Raw genomic sequence first — 17,695 nt, forward strand, 5'->3', positions numbered from 1 at the left:
TCTCGCGTGAGCTGTGAGATGAGGGCTTCTTCCACTGCTTGCTGTTTCACGTCTTGATGCAATAGCGGCAGCAAAGGAAAGGCTGGCCTTGCTTTGTGCAAGGCCCTTTATAGGCCTTGAGCTATTACAAGACCTTCATTCATTCATATAAGTTCATCTTTAATATATTCATTTATGTAAACTTATGTAAATTTATTCAAAATTTAAATGTAAATTAATTCTTTTTTCCCCCAGCCCCCCCCCCCGACACAGTGTCAGAGAGATGATGTGGCCCTCTTGCCAAAAACTTTGGACACCCCTGCACTAAGCCAAGACATGGTAGGCTATGTTTGATAAGTTTCCTGTTTTTGCTGCTTGCCTGACACTGCAAAAACAGGTATTGCCAAGCATCCAATGAAATGTTATGCATGGCTGGTGAGCTTGATTTGACTTGGTGGATCCCCAGTTGAGCAGGTCTGCTTGTTGTCATGAAAAAGATTAGTGGTCTTATCAGGCATACTAAACGAACCTGCCCTCTACAGAATACCCAGAACAACAACTCTATACAAGTATCAGGTGTGGGAAAGAACTTGCTTCTTTGGGAGTATGTAGATCTGCCTGGTGAAAGAGAGACAAGACTAAGAAGTCAGAGATTCAACCAGAGAATAAAATGTTGGCCATAATATTTTCAGCATTAAGGGCAAGAATAGTTAAACTTCAGTGGTACTATACATGCAGATGCTATTTAAGTATGTAATCTTAATGTTTGTCATTTTATTTAAATGGTCTAAAAATACTTTGTGCTGTATCATAATCAGATCACTGGGCACTGCCAACAGATTACCAACTTTTTAAAATAAGAATGTGTGTATCATACATGTATGCTATGAAATGCAGACTACACTAAAGGCCCAGTACTTAGCGCCGATGCTGGGTGTTGCAAATGTCCCATAAGGCAAGTCTGCAGCACCTAGTGAGCAAGGGCTGCCAGTGCTGGACCAGCACCAGTCAGTGCCAAGAGGAGATACCATAGGAGTAGCTTGGGTAAGTCACACTGCCACGTGTTGGTGCAGGCTTTTGGGGTGAGGGAAGGTGGAGGAGAGCCAGGATAGGTGGGAATGACCAGCCCAGGAAGGGGGTGAGATTGACTGAGCCCTGCTCCACCAGATCCTATCCTCTGCGTTGGGCTGCAAAGCCCAACACAGAGGTTCTCCATTCTGCATTAGCAAAACAGCCAGTGCAGACTCAAGTAGCCCATTGTGGGGCCTGCACCTTCACCTTGTTGAAGTCCCCCCGAGGAAACCTCTGGTGGCCTCCATGGGGCTGCAGGATACAGCAGTTGGCATTTTGGCACTGCTGCATCTAGCAGCCTCACTAGGGATAGGATTGGGCTGCCTGTCCTCAAGTTACCTACCAGTTCTGTTTGGGAGATTTGTCTGGAAAATTGAAATGTATGTACTGTATATTGAAATAGCTGGCTCTTGTCAGCCCAGTGCTTTTGAACCTGTGCATAAGCACTCCAATGGACAAACTGCATCTGCACAAAAAAGCCAATGCGGGCATCCATAACTCAGATGTCTGTATCTCAGCGATCAAGTGTACTTTATATGAGCAAGAATTAAAGCACTAGTAATGTGCTTCTCCAGTTGAAATGTGCTCACCTCCACAGTTTTGGTCACTGACAGTCTCCAACACATGTCTTTCCATCGTGCAATTTGCCCTCTCTCCCAAGGAGGGAGCAGAAGATATGATCTAACTATTTTCTAAAGCAGCCATTTTCAATCACCATGCCATGGGCACACTGGTGTGCCGCGAGTGGTCCTCAGGTGTGCCACAGGAATTTGGGGGAAGGTCATTTATTAATAGGCCAATGGGAGATGTGAGCCCCCACTGGCAGCATGGTGTGCCTTGTCAATTGTCAAAAACCTGGCGGTGTACCTTGACCATTTTAGTGCCTTGTCAGTATGCCATGAGATGAAAAAGATTGAAAATCACTGTTCTAAAGCCATAGTACGCCTGGGGATGTGGAATAATCTAACACTAGTTTTCATTCAGACCTATCTCCATGCCCCCAAAGCTTGGACTATTATCGAAATACTGCAAGGAGGGTTCATACTGCAAGCCACATTCATACTAGGGATGTCTCCTAGTACTAAAATTCAGAACCAGAGTTCAGAATTATGATCCTTCAGATTCAGAACTCAGCATTTTTAAAAATCTAGGATTTCTGACTATGCAGTACAGCATTAAAGTTGATAGGAATGGCCATTTCCCACTTCACACACATGAAAGGGCATGCCTCTTTTTAAAGGGTTTCCTTCAACCACCTGACCTTTCAGATTACCTGTGCCAACCTCAAAGAGCTGAGAAGTTGTAGCAAGTGCACACAGCAACAACCACTATTTCACCAGTGCCCAGGCACTAGGAAAATATGACTGCAATCTAGTCATGAACCCTGAACAGTGCAAATACCAACAGGGCAGTATTGGGCATGGCATGGTGGAGCAGAGAGCTGGGGAGTGGACAAATCCCTTAGGCTGCACTGGCAGGCAGACAAACAGCAGACGGCCAGTGGTGGGCAGCTGGGAACTACCCCAACAGCATCAGGCACAGCACGGTTGTGTGAGTGAGCACAGTCCTGAAGTAATAATAGTGAAGCAGGAGAAGGAGACTGCAGCAGGCTGAAGCTGTAATATGGTATACCCTGTGAGCAGGGAATGGGAGTGTCCTATTCTCTCCTACTCAAAGAGCATCTCAGAAAAGCCAGCAATGGTATGTTGACCATAAGAATTTTTCCACAGATTCAAGTTTGACGCATGAGTGTTGTCAACTGACAATGTCCCCTGCCCAAGAGAACACCTTCATGCTGATTAGTTTGCTGACTAATCAATTACTTAACTGATTAGTTAGCAATTTATCACTGCCACTTGGCCAGACCTCCCCAAACAGGCAGTCCCTGATGGGAAGAGGCAATGAAAAACTGGTGCTTCCAAGAAGCATTTTTGTAGTGTCCAGCACATATTTGCTTGGTTGAATGCATGCACTGCCAGAAAGGTGCTCAAGTATGGAGATGACTTGGACCATCTCTCCAACAGTAGCTTGTTCAGCCACCTGAACACTCAGTGCAGGGCTACTGGCTGATTTCAATAACCTGCAAAGTATCCTAAAGCACCAGGTTGAAGGTGTGCACCATACACCACACCCCTTTCATCTTACCAGCCTAAAATGCTGCTGCCATGACTCCCTCTTGCCTTTCTGTAGCTACAACCCAATGCTGCTGCAGAAACCCCTCAGAACCTTTAGAATGTTTGCAGTAGTTCCTGCAAGCTGAAAGAGGCTTGGCTTATAGGGTTGAGAAGGGGACAGCAATGCATGCTTCTTTTTCATAGTGTCAATGAGGAACTGAACAGTACTGAAGCGCCAGCAGCATGACAGACCTTGACAGACGAATGTTTTGTATTGCTGGCCAAAAACCACCATATCTGATTCTGCCACAGTAGAACACAGACTGATCAATCTCTCTCTCTCTCTCTCTCTCTCTCTCTCACACACACACACACACACACACACACACACACACACACTTATCTGACTAATCTAAATCTATGTAATAAACTTCAAACTTATACAGTCAGTTCCCGTTAACTGCTAGGGTTAGGTTCCTGGAAATCCTAGTGAATAGCAAATTCACAGATAACAAACCTTTGATCCTATGGGATCAATGGGGTTAGGTACAAGGGGTATGGGGGGGAGTACCACCATCAGAAGAATCCAGCAGAGACCATCAGGAAACCAGCAGAGTGCAGCACAAAATGCCAAAATATCTCTGACTGCCGCAGGCAATGCAGACCCCGTTAAAATGACAGTCAGAAGCTTCCACCAGCCATCTTAAAGGGTTCTGCGCTGGTCACAGGCACCATTCTGAAGGTCCCTGCAGCTCCAGAAGGTCTCTGCATAGCAGATACTGAGAGGCACAGATAATGAGAAGGTAGCAATTCTGCCCCTCTCAGATAAGAGAACTTGCAGTTAGTGAATTCGCCTATAAAGAGACTGATTGTACCTGATACAGGTACCTGTATAACCTAATTATCCATGGATTTTTTCACTCACAGTTTTATCTATGTGCAATGAGAAGGGCCTTTTAAATTAATGGAAAGTAGTTAACAATAGCCTCATTAATGCAGGAGAGAGCAGCCTGCAGACAATCCATCAATCATTCTCTCTCCAGGCGCTTAGAACAGCTAAACAGCTTCACTCTGAGGGAAGCAACCTCTCCTTTCCCCCTGAGTTCATGAAAAAATGCAAATGATTATCCCCTCTTCTTTCCCTGCACTGAGCTCTGGGTGAAGGGAGGGATTACTGCCTCAGAGTGAAGACTTTCTCAGCATCTGGAGAGAGAACGATTGCCAGTCTGATGCCTCTGTCTTGCATTGCAAAGGTCAGCAAGGCTGTTTTAAATTGCTGAGCAAAGGGACATTGTTTTTTTAATGTATTTCCTTTAACACAATTTTTGGCATCCACATAGGTTCTGGGAACGGAACCCTCGTGGATACCAAGACTCAACCTGTACACTGTACTCCAGAAGGGGTCTAAACTTTATAATAAGTTTCCCTAACCAATCTCAATTTATAAATCTATTGAGCCTAAAACTTATTTTTAACTGTTAAGTAACTAATATACAGTAATTCACATCAGAGGGAGTCAAATGTAAGTGGAGGTGTGGAGAAAGTGAAGCAAACTGAGCACTAACCAAAAGCAAATGGTCAGAGACCAGCAGGGGAATTTTGTGAGCAGCTATTCCTGCCTCTCTGTTGGAAAGGACCAATAGGAAATATCATTCCTGTTTGTGCCTGCTTTAAGATTTCATCAGTGCAGATAGATATAAATTCACAGCCTTTGCTCTAATTCCATTCCATCTCCCTTACTAAAGCATGGCAACAGCCATCGGGGACCCTGAGCTTTCAGTCCCCATCACCAGTGGTGCCAGGTTATCTGGGGAATGTTTCAGCTTCATTTCTCAAGCAGGCAGGCTAGGCTAGGCTGTCTGAGGATCAGTTTTCATGTTCTACAGGAGTTCGAATATTAGGAACTATTCAGAATATCCAGAACTATTGAATTTTGATTCAGAAGTATTTCTAACTATTCCAAATGGAGCATTATCCAGCTACTTCTGAATATTATCAAATCTGAATGCACATTCCTAGTTCATACCAAAACTACCATTATGTAAATAATGGATAACTATTCCTCAGAGCCCGTTAGGACAGAGCTCATACAAGCCAACTGTATTTAATATTTGCTACAATTTTGTATAACAATAAAAGCAGCAGAAACCAAGCCACTCTAGAGCTACATGCGAAACTCTTCAAACTAGATATGGCATTACCAGAATAATTCCTACATTCCCCCCTCCAATTTAAGTCTGTGCAAAAAAAGTTTGAGATTAATTTGCAAAATAGCTGTTCTGTATTTTAATTTGCTCTTTTCCCCATAGATGGATTATGAAATTAAAACAAAACCAACCACTCAGAATATTTTTGCCCCCTTCAGCAACACTTTTCCCCTAACAAAGGTTGTGGAGATGGGGCATATAGAAAGATGGGATAGGATCAGACCAAAATACAGATCAAATATTTCATATATAAAATATTGAAAATTATGGAAAGGGGGATTTTAAAAAAATCAATCAAGTTTTATTTGAATGTCAGTATGCTAATACATTTGTTGGGTTATATTTAAAATATGACATAGGAGTGCATATACAATAAGCCTTTCTAGTGTAGAATGAATGAAAACCAAGACACTGTTACATTTTCTCTCTCATTTTTATCTTCATATACTCTTCCTTGTTTTCAGAGCACCACCTTAAGGAACTTGCATTAGCAAGTGGTATCATCTTAATGTCTGACCTATCCCTCCAGTCATATAGCTCTGAATCGTCTGCCATGAATTTTTGCTAAATTATGCTATCCTTGCTCTCCTCTTAATTTTACGGTTTTCAACACAGATTTGCTTTCCTGTGGGAAGGAGATAAGAACCTGAGGATTTTAATTTAAGCTATGGCCTTGTCTTATATTTTGCAAGAGGGAGAGAGTGTGAGAGTAGGAGAGAAAAAGCAGCACTCATAGGTGTTTTAAAGCCAACAAGCATTAGGTCCATTATATATGACAAAATAATAAAAGCTGTATGAATTCCCATTAAGATATAGGAGCTGGCTTCCAAAGGAGACAGCTCAAACTGCTGCACATCTTTCTCTTTCCTTTTTTAAAACACACAACTTGGATACAAAGTTTCTGATTAATATATGGTTAGCATGACTCAGTCCTTTAGCAAGAGATTCACAGATTAGCACTTCAGTGCTACATTACTACTTTAAAAACAAAAAGCATATTAGAAAACCTGCAGGGCCTTTAACACAGTTCTAGTATCCTGTAAAACATAGATATTTATGTGAACTCACATCACCACCAAACATTAGGAGCATACAACTGGAGGCCTGAAAACTCAATCTAACCCTTAAATCCAGAGCCCTTATTATCATCTCAGTTCTTTTTCCTTGTGAACACAGAGCTCCACTTCTCTCTCCTATTCTTATGAACAACAAAGTTCTTCATTTATGCATTTCAGCTGTTCCTATCCATTTGCCTGTGTCTTGAATCATGCAGCACTGAATGCATAATAAGCAAAAGGACCTGCCCTGTTATTTAAATTTTGCAAGACAGATTTTGATTAAATATTACCAAGAATTTTGTGATGGTAGAAACGGCTTTGGTGTAACAGTCTGTCTCAGAAGGTGGTAGACTCTCCATTATTTGAGGCCTGTCAGGGATGCTTTAATTGCAGACAGCCTGCATTGGCTAAAGGTTGGACTCTATGATCTTGCAGGGCCCTTCCAAGTCTAAAGTCTAATCTAATGATTCTAACGTCTCTACTAATATTCATACTGGAAACAAATAGTTTTTGTTCACATAAGTCCAGCAAAAGGGAGTCAGACAAGATCAAACAATCTTATTGACCCTTGTCATTGCTTGGAGAAGGGGGAGGGGATCATAACTCAGTGATAGCTTGCATGCTTTCCATGCAGAAGGTCATAGGTTCAATCCCCGTCATCTTCAGGTAGATGCAGGAGAGACCTTCAACTGAAATCCTGGAGCGATGCTGCCAATCAGACAATGCTGAGCTAGATCTGTACTATTTTATACTGGTCTGGTTCATTTTAAAAAAAGTAGCCCCTTCTAAAACTTCCTTGTTGACAAGGTTACATCATACAACACAGTTATTTAAGAATTTCAAGTTTTCCTTTTTTTTAAAATAAGCCAGCAAACCACATCTGTAAGAGGGTAACCTATTACTTCAAGAGTTTATTAATAAAGTATGCACCACTTATGCCATCTTATCACTTGACCTAGTTTGTTAAGTTAGTCAATATTTAAAAGTTTTTATTTCTTAACTGACATTATCTAAACAATGGCAATAGTTATTGTGGTAGATAAGAAAAAACCCAAGCTGCTACCTAGACCAATGGTTCTCAAACTGGTGGGTCATGACCCACCAGTTTATGTAACACTTCCCCTGTCCTGCAAAACAGAAGTGCTTTGTGTCCGCTTTTACTGAACATTCCAAGCCTTGGGGAGCCGTGAGGAGGGCTCCCTGCACCTCTTGCAGCCTCTAGCAGCCCCACCTACTACAAATAAATGCAAAGCACCCCGCTCATCCCCTTAGCCAGGGGTGTCCAAAGTTTTCAGCAGGAGGGCTGCATCATCTCTCTGACACTGGGTCGGGGGCTGGGGAAAAAAAGAAATTTACATTTGAAATTTGAATAAATTTACATGTTTACATAAATTAATATACTAGAGGTGGAACTTATATGAATGAATGAAGGTCTTGCAATAGCTCAAGGCCTATAAAAGGCCTTGCACAAAGCAAGGCTGGCCTTTCCTTTGCTGCTGCTGCAGCATCACACACCTGAAACAGCAAGTAGTGGAGGGAGCCCTCATCCCACAGCTAACGTGAGAGGTCAAACAGTCACCCTCACACTGAGAGCAGTTGTGTTGGGCCATTGTGGACTCCAACAAGCTTCCAGAGGGCCAGTGGTTCATTGGAGACTGGGGGCTCCCTGAGGGCTGCATTGGGAGTCCTCGAGGGCCATAAGTGGCCCCAGGGCCGGGGTTTGGGTACCCCTGCCCTTAGCAATGCTGCCCTAGCCCCTCCCCCACAAACACTGAGGGAGTAAAACTCCCTCAAAGTTTGAGAAACGCTGACCTAGACCAAAACATAGTAAGAACTTAGTCCTTCTACATATTAACAAACATGTGTTTTTAAATATCTGCAAACTGAATGAGAGTGCTGACCATTCACAAACTATAGCCCAGTACCATCTATTCTGATTAGCCCTGTCTTACCAGAATTTCAGGCAGAGGTGTCTCATCTCCTATCAGAAATCCTTTTAACTAAAGATACCAGACCATCTGCAGGCAAACCATGTGCTCTGCCACTGATTGAGTTATGGCCTCTCTCAATGTCACAGCTGATCACCTATTAAGTAGGAGGAAGGGAGTGCCTTGCATCAAGTCTGATATGCTATCACTGTTTTGCAATGCTTGCCCAGTACATGAATATCATGCATACAAAGTAAATCTCATGTATATGAATTTCCCTTTACCTAACTCACCCATAAAACCACCACCACTACCAAGACAATTTCTTAAAAAATCCCAGTTTACTTAAGTCTTGTAATTCAATTTTTTTTAATTTAATAATGCTTTTGACTATAGTTCAGACAGGGAGAGGGGGAGAAGAAACAAAAGGGAAACTGAAAGTTACATCAAGATATCCAAACTCTATATGCCAATAAAAGTTACGTCATAATCATCGATATCCAAACTCTGATCAAATACACAGTACAATACGGGTACATATCCACAGTAAAATAAGTCTTCATATCCACAGATCCTGTGTTTACAGTTCCAGTTAACCGCAGATTGGTTCCACGGCATCCCCATGGCCCCTGGAGGCATCCTCCTCCAGAGGCAAAGGGAGCTTCACTCTCCTTGCCTCCAGAGGGTCTTCTGATCCCAGCAGATGCAATGAATGTCTGCCCGTAGCCTGTAGTGGGCTCAGAATGACTGCAGATGGTGAAAAAAGTCACTACTTGTGTTTTTTATCCCCCAGAAAAACCGGAAATGATATTTAATGTCTTTAAAAGCATTACGAGGGCCAGGGAAGCCCTCCAGGGCTCACCAAGTAGTGCTGAGAAACATCCTTATTGGAGAAAGGTCCTGAATAGCTACTGCTAGTCAGCACATACCAGGCCTTTACAACCAGTGGCATAAGTGGTACTTCATAATATGGCAGGTGGCATATTATGGCTCAGCCTCAGACAGAAGTGGAAATGGCTGATGCAGTAGTGTACCAGTGAGCAGATGTGACTATGCACCTACCTAGCCCTTTAAAAAGTGGCATGGTTGGGGAAGCCCCAATTATGGGACAAGTCACACACACCTGTGCACACCAGCCATAAGAACATAATAACATAAGGACATAAGAACAGCCCCACTGGATCAGGCCATAGGCCCATCTAGTCCAGCTTCCTGTATCTTACAGCGGCACACCAAATGCCCCAAGGAGCACACCAGATAAGAGACCTGCATCCTGGTACCCTCCCCTGCATTGGCATTCTGACATAGCCCATTTCTAAAATCAGGAGGTTGCACATACACATCATGGCTTGTAACCCGTAATGGATTTTTCCTCCAGAAACTTGTCCAATCCCCTTTAAAAGGCATCCAGGTCAGATGCTGTCACCACATCCTGCGGCAAGGAGTACCACAGACCGACCACATGCTGAGTAAACAAATATTTTCTTTTGTCTGCCCTAACCCTCCCAACACTCAATTTTAGTGGATGTCCCCTGTTCTGGTTCTGTGTTCTGGTGTTATGTGAGAGTGTAAAGAGCATCTCTCTAGCCACTTTATCCTTCCCATGCATAATTTTGTATGTCTCAATCATGTCCCCCCTCAGGCGTCTCTTTTCTAGGCTGAAGAGGCCCAAATGCCGTAGCCTTTCCTCATAAGAAAGGTGCCCCAGTCCAGTAATCATCTTAGTTGCTCTCTTTTGCACCTTTTCCATTTCCACTATGTCTTTTTTGTGATGCGGCGACCAGAACTGGACACAAAACTCCAGGTGTGGCCTTACCATCGATTTGTACAACGGCATTATAATATTAGCTGTTTTGTTCTCAATACCCTTCCTAATGATCCCAAGCATAGAATTGGCCTTCTTCACTGCCGCCGCACATTGGGTCGACACTTTCATCGACCTGTCCACCACCACCCCAAGATCTCTCTCCTGATCTGTCACAGACAGCTCAGAACCCATCAGCCTATATCGAAAGTTTTGATTTTTTGCCCCAATGTGCATGACTTTACACTTACTGACATTGAAGCGCATCTGCCATTTTGCTGCCCATTCTGCCAGTCTGGAGAGATCCTTCTGGAGCTCCTCACAATCACTTCTGGTCTTCACCACTCAGAAAAGTTTGGTGTTGCCTGCAAACCTAGTCACCTCACTGCTCAACCCTGTCTGCAGATCATTTATGAAGAGCACTGTTCCCAGGACAGATCATTGGGGCACGCCGCTTTTCACCTCTCTCCATTGTGAAAATTGCCCATTGACACCCACTCTCTGTTTCCTGGTCTTCAACCAGTTCTCAATCCATGAGAGGACCTGCCCTCTAATTCCCTGACTGTGGAGTTTTTTTCAGTAGCCTTTGGTGAGGGACCGTGTCAAACACCTCATTGCCTCATTAGGGCAAGACTTCCATTTAGGGAAGGAAGCTTCCTTGCCCTTTACAGCCTCTCTAACTTGGCTGGTTAGCCATGCGGGCACCCTCCTGGATTTAGTGGAACCCTTCTTTATTTGTGGTATACACCTCTACTGGGCCTCTATTGCTGTTGTTTTAAGCAGCCTCCATGCACTTTGGAAAGACTGGACTCTTTTTACCTTCCCTTTCAACCTCCTTCTAACCAGCCTCCTCATTTGAGGGAAGTCCGCTCATCGGAAGTCAAGGGTTTTTGTGAGAGATTTGCCCAGTATTCTTCCCCCGACATGCATGTCAAAATGGATTGCAGCATGATCACTGTTCCCCAATGGCTCCGTAACATTGACATCTCTAACCAGGTCCTGAGTACCGCACAATATTAAATCCAGAGTCACCTGTCCTCTGGTGGGCTCCATGACTAGCTGCTCTAAGGCACAGTCATAGAACGTCAAGGAATCCGGTCTCCTTTTCGTGACCAGAACACAAATTGACCCAGTCAATATGAGGATAATTGAAGTCCCCCATGATTACAACCCTGTCCCTCCTTGCCCTTGTCAGGGCAGCAGGGGAGGATAGCTCTTGACTAGCCCGATAGCAGAGTGGCACGGGAGCGTAGGGGGACAGCACAAGAAGCAGGCGATCCCAAACAGAGCCAAAGAAGCAGACACAGGCTTGTTTGTTGCAGAAGCATGTATTGGTAAAAGGAGCAGGCAGAAGAGTAGTCAGTCATACAGTCCAGAAGTCAGGGATACAGAGAGGCACAGTCACGATATGCACAGTCGAAGTCACAGAACAAACCAGCAGCACGACAAGCAAAAACTCCACCACAGCAACCCACATTTGGAGTCTGCTCTTGCCCCCATATATACTGGGGCCAGATAGTCAGAGTAGGGTGACCTCATAGTCAGTCACAAGACTGTCTTGTGACCCACTCTGATTGGCTGTCCAGTAGTGCATTCACCTGATTCATCAGAATCACTGGCTAAAAACCATATAGTGAGAGTTTTGACCACCATCACCACAACTTAACTGTATATGGTTGACTGAATTTGGATACTTTCCTTTTCACAATTCACATCAAAGAATTTGGATACTTTCCTTTTCACAATTCACATCAAATTCCTTTTCACAATTCACATCAATTAGCTACCTTACTTTTTTAAAAAAATTTTACTTAATGGTCTTCCTCCAGGGATTCTGGGTGATACACGGTTCTCTCCTTTTCTCCATTTTATCCTCAACAACCCCATAGGTAGATCAAACAATAGCTCAAGATCACCATGCTTCATGATGGAGGTTTCTTCTCACTTCCAGTCTAATATACTAGCTACTACATTACTCTGGCACTCAGTTAATCACACTCAAATGAGGCACATACCGCCTACAAGGTCAACATACATACAGTATTCCTCTGTTTCACATTCAACTTCAGAATCTGCTATACAGTATAATTACCACCATCCATAGTACTAAATGGGTAACAGAAATATAGGTAATTGGCCACTTTGACCTTATCCTGCTCAGCAGGAATGTTCTGATATTGTTCTGGGTAATAACATTGAACAGGCCCTCCCACAGCTAACTGGACAAAGACACGCCTTTTAAAGTGCTGGCCATCTTATATTTAAGCAGGAGTAGAGAACAACTGTCCCAAGTCATTCCAGGGTAGCATCCTCCTAGTGGCTGTTTGCTGGTGTCTATCCAGGAGTGGCCTGAGCAGATCTGCCATCTGAAATGAGATAGATCCCATCCCTACTAGTTTGAACTCACCCTTAATAAAACACATACCTCACATGTATGTCTCACCACTACTGTGACCACCTCTGCCTCCTCACCTGCCTGGCTCTCAGAGAAGTAGCCAGGTGGTCAGGAGTAGAGCCTCCCCCACCTCCTCTTCCTTACATTCTAAGCCCATCACCACCACCTTCAATTTGTGCTACCTGGTACAGTTTAAACAAACTGGATGGTTGGACTATTCTGGGAGCATTCCCTTCATGCTCTGCTCAACTTGTTTGCCTCAAATAGGACCAAGCAGTGGAGGCAGGTGATAGTGATGATGGACCTAAAGGTAAAAAGGAAGAGGCATAGAGGACCCTGCCTCTTCTCACCCTTGTAGATTTCTTGCTGGGTGGGCACAAGGAGGAAGCACTTTCACAAATCAGATCAAATCAGGATTGCACTGTTGCTTCTCCGTGCAGCTCCGCCACTGCAACCTCTTGCAGTTGTGGCACTGAAACCAGAGACAGGCTCCGTTTCAGCAAGCAAGAGGAGGATCAGATAGCCAATTGAAGCAGCTTGGAGGGTGGTAGGGTGCATCCCTCACCCGTTTTCTGCTCTACCCCAACTTACCACTCAAAGCAGCAGTTCGGTCAGCCTCATGGCTGGGTTAGCCTATGTCTACCTCATACCTTTTTCAAAAATTGTGAATCCTTTCAGAACAGGAAACAAATACAGTGCTCTGAGAATGTGGTTGCTGATGGATAGGTTAATTCATAATAATAAATACAGCTGGAGTAAAAGAATAAAAGGCACAAAAGAAACATCTCTACTAGGATGTTATAACAACTGCAACAAGTTGAAACCACAACAAGTTGCACCACACTCTCTCAGCTGGATGAGCAAAACAGAAGTATCAGAAAAATGCAGAACTTCACAGGTCTGTAAAACTAAATGGCCCTGCGTCATGCTTTAAAGCACCTTGTCACATGGATGTCAAAATGTATTTTGAACATTAAAGGTTAACGGCAAAGGAACACTCAAGCCTGTTAACCTGAGAGTGTGCTTATAATGCCCCCACTGACCAGGCTGAAAAGGGGGCATTTAGCACATAAAGTTATAGAGTTTCACAACACTTTAAAAAATAAAAGCATGCATAAAATCCTAGCCTCCAGCTATTTTGCAGTATCAAAGATAAAACATAATGCAGACCTTGGAGCAAGACGATGGTGCCCACCTAATACCAAACTTTTTCAGGAACAAAAACATTTGAAATACTTCTGAGTTTAGAGGCATTTGAATGTGGTCATTTATTAAATGAAATTATATTTGAGAAAAAAAGTTTTAATGACAAGGGTGGGGTGAATTACTTGACTTTGCTGTTTGTATTATATTTGCCTTCATGATCACCCTAAGAGACAGACCATTATTAAGACAAATTTCTAGACAGGAAAACTGAAGCTGCCACCCAGCAATTTACTCTAGGTCAGTGGTTCTCAACCTTTTAGCACTGGGATCCATTTTTTAGAATGAGAATATGTCAGGACCCACCAGAAGTGATATCATCAAGCAGGAAAATTGTTAACAATCCTAGGCTGCAATCCTACCCACACTTATCCAAGAGTAAGTCCCATTGACTATCATTGTTAAAAGCACATACATAGTAGCCTGTTAAAAGTATAGATCTGTAACATTTCCCTAAATGCAGTCACATACAATGGTAGCACCAAGTCTAATATAGTAACAATAAAATATTGAAATGAATGGGAACCCATCTGAAATTGGCTCGCAACACACCTAGTGGGTCCCAACGCACAGTTTGAGAAACACTGCTCTAGGTCGTACAGTAAGTACATGGGCAAAAATGCAATAAGATGTGTCACATGCAAGTTCAATTTGCATTGGAGGTACTTTAGTTATTATCTTTTGATGCAATACCATTCATGTACTATGTTGCTGCTGTCTGACTCTACATAGGTTATGGTATTACACATTTTCTCATGAACTCCTTGGTTCCTTTATTCCAATTTTATTCCTTTATTCCAATTTTTATTCCACAGGCTTCAGCTGTGGCTTTTGTCTGAAGTTATTCCTGAACAGAGAATCCCTGAATAAATTAGAGTAGATAATTTAACCTGAACCATAACCTGGATGATGTGCTCTGTTCCCCATGTTTCTGAAGTGCAACTGTGGGTAATAACTCTGGCTAATTCCCTGCTTCCAGACTAAAACAGAAACCTAGTTCTGACCAAAGTAGTGTCTCAATGTATCCCTTCAAACACAAATGTGGGTTCACACGATTTAACACATACCAGAAAAAGCTAGTATAGATAATAAACCAGAATGTCAGATACAGGGCCTCCAAGAGGAATTTTATCAGGGGCACAAAATTTCTTTTGGGCACCTTTACAAAGGGGGGGGAGGTGAAACGGAGCAGGGGAGGGTGGTGATGGGTGAGCAGAATAGGGGCAGGGAGGGGCAAAGCAGGGTTAGGGGAGGGTACAGAGAGCTGGAAAAGTCTTTGGAGCCCAGGCCTACCCACCCATGTGGCATCAGTAGTGTCCCCAGCATCCCCAGTCATGGTAATGTCCCCAGCATCCCATAGGAACAACAAATCTGAGCAGATAGGAAAATGTCAGATCCCAGGAAATTTCTGGCCCCCCTCCTTTGGCTCCTGGGCCCCACTTTTTGCCCTGGACCCGGGTACAAATTACCCCCTTTACCGCCCTCTCCTAGGCCCTGGTCAGATAAAAAAGATCTACCCTACAATTATCCCTGACTTGCTAGTTTCTATAAGAAAAGATTTTTATTGTATTCTGTTTTATTTAGTGAAGCATTTGATCAGACTCACCTCCAGTACAATTAAAACACATGTTTACTGCCCAACTACAAGTATCTGCAAAACAATATTAAGCACACAAACCATGAAACAACTAAGCAAGGAAGAAACCTTTAAAAGGCTTTGGTGTAAGATAGTATGCTGACCTTGTCAGTCTCAAAAGCAGTACATTTTATGGACTTAATCTACAACTCTAGTGTACCCTGAAACCAGTGGCGTCACTAGGGTTCACGTCACCCGGTGCAGGATGCCAGCATGTCACCCCCCCATGCAGTGGGCAGGGCAACACCCCAGGTGGTGGGTGTGGTGATATACCATCACTCCGCCCCCACTGGTTTTTTGGCTGTACCTTTTGATAGAACAAAGATATAAGACATTCTGCATGAAATTACGCATTGATTGATATGTAACATTATGGTATTATTACTCCAAAATGTGATTTTGGTCACTAGTGGTGTCACACACACACCCATCAGGGTGTCAACTTACTAACACCTTATTGCGGCAGTACTCAAACTTTTAGCACTGGGACCCACTTTTTAGAATGACAATCTGTCCAAGACCCACCAGAAGTGATGTCATGGTGGAAATGACATCATCAGGCAAATTAAAATAAATAAGTAGAATAATTAAAGTAAAACAAATAATTAAATAAGCAGAAGCCAGTCCTGTTCCACCAAGTGAATTTCCTGTGTAGCCTGCCTGCAATAACACCCCCCCCCCTCCAAAACCAGTAAGGTTTTCAGCCCTACCCAGTGCCCAGTTCAATTTAAGAACATCTGTTTAAACCAGATCACTGTCAGGATCCACCTGGCTTTGCAAGTCTCAAAAAGGTTCACCTTATCAGCTGAAGCCTATTTTGATCCATTTTAGTGGGGGGGGGGGGGAAGCTGCCTTCTGGAGCACTTGTTTAGCTCCAGGTGCATAGGATCAGGACCATTCTGGCAACCTTGCACTCTCCTTCACCTGACCTTCCACATCAGCTGAGTAAACACGACCATGAGGCTTAGTTTCGCTTTCCATAGGGTTCAATACACTCATCTGCTTGGAGGGACTTCCTTCCCAGGTGTTTTGGGGGGCTGCATTCATTGGATCAGGACCATTCTTGTGTCATTGGATTCTTCTCAGCCTGCCCTTTCCAAAAGACTAAGGCAAGTTCAGCTACTCACAAGTAAACACGCAATACAGCTCACTTTCGCTTTCCATAGGGATCCATACATTTTTTGGTTCTCCGGTTTTTTGGCCATAACGTTTGATAGAACGGAGATATTAGACTCTGGTTTGTTGCATTGCATTCCACTTGAAATTTCACACCCAACGGTACATAATATGATAGGGTTACTCCTAACCACCGCGATTTTAGTGTGTCAGCCCCCCCAGTGCGCGTCACCCCCCTGTGTGCATCACCCGGTGCGGCCCGCACCCCCACACCCGCCTAGCGACGCCACTGACTAAAACACTGCTGGATTCAATCGGTGATACTGATGTTTCCTAACACCCAGCCTTTCCTGTATTATTCCAGCAGAATCTTCTGCTACATGCATAACGACCCATAAACAACAGTTATCCCACTCCTTTCTACCTGCATGATGAACACAATACCTATATTTGCTGGTCTGCAAATTTTTCCTCAAAAGGTGGCTGGGTATTGAGCTAATTGGCTGGAAGATGTAGCCCTTTCTCCTCCCTCCATCCTGGAGTGGCATTTTGTTTTAAAAGGTAACACATGAATATTCATGTATTTTTTACAGGTCTGTTTTTTCTCCAATGCATCTGTGAAACATTATAAAATTATTTCACAGTGGGGACAGGAGGAGGGATTACAGTTCCCTGACAATCAGTATTGTGCATAGTATAGACCAGGGTTCTTCAAACTGGGGCATCGCGACGCCCCAGCCTGTGGGCCCTGTCCCTTTAAGGTGTGGGGGCAGCCTAGAGGCAGGGAGGAGGCAGCGGCGCGATCCCCAGGATACCCAAGGATACACATACCCAAGCCCCTGCAGCCTCCCAGGGGTGTGGGAAGCCCGGTGCAACCTGCAGCAGGGCTCCCCGAAGCAGTGAAAGTAGATGCAGAGGATCTTTCCTAGGGATTGTGCCGCTGCCTTCCCCCGCCCCTGCTGCCTTCCCCCTCCCGCCCACGCAAGAACTTAGTGGCTCTCAAATGCTCCCAGAGAGTTTGAGAACCACTGGCATAGACAATCACCAGGTAATCACTGCTACAGAGCCCACAAAAATAGGTTCCTCCCATTCTCCCCAGAGGAGAATCTGGTTATAAGTCAATAATGTAGCATTTCCCAAATGCAGAGACTTCTGTTTTTAAGTATGTTAGTATGCACTTTAAG

At 43.8% G+C, this 17,695-nt stretch overlaps 2 protein-coding genes across 3 annotated transcripts in view; one reads left to right on the plus strand and one right to left on the minus strand.

Annotated features, from left to right (window-relative positions):
• Positions 1 to 17,695, minus strand: part of LEF1 (lymphoid enhancer binding factor 1) — a 141,294-nt gene that overhangs the window by 70,661 nt on the left and 52,938 nt on the right. The gene's annotated exons all lie outside the window — the stretch shown is intronic.
• RPL34 (ribosomal protein L34) overlaps positions 1 to 17,695 on the plus strand; it is a 338,386-nt gene that overhangs the window by 38,200 nt on the left and 282,491 nt on the right. The gene's annotated exons all lie outside the window — the stretch shown is intronic.

The sequence above is a fragment of the Tiliqua scincoides genome, chromosome 6 (assembly GCF_035046505.1).
Source record: "Tiliqua scincoides isolate rTilSci1 chromosome 6, rTilSci1.hap2, whole genome shotgun sequence".
Lineage (NCBI taxonomy): Eukaryota > Metazoa > Chordata > Lepidosauria > Squamata > Scincidae > Tiliqua > Tiliqua scincoides.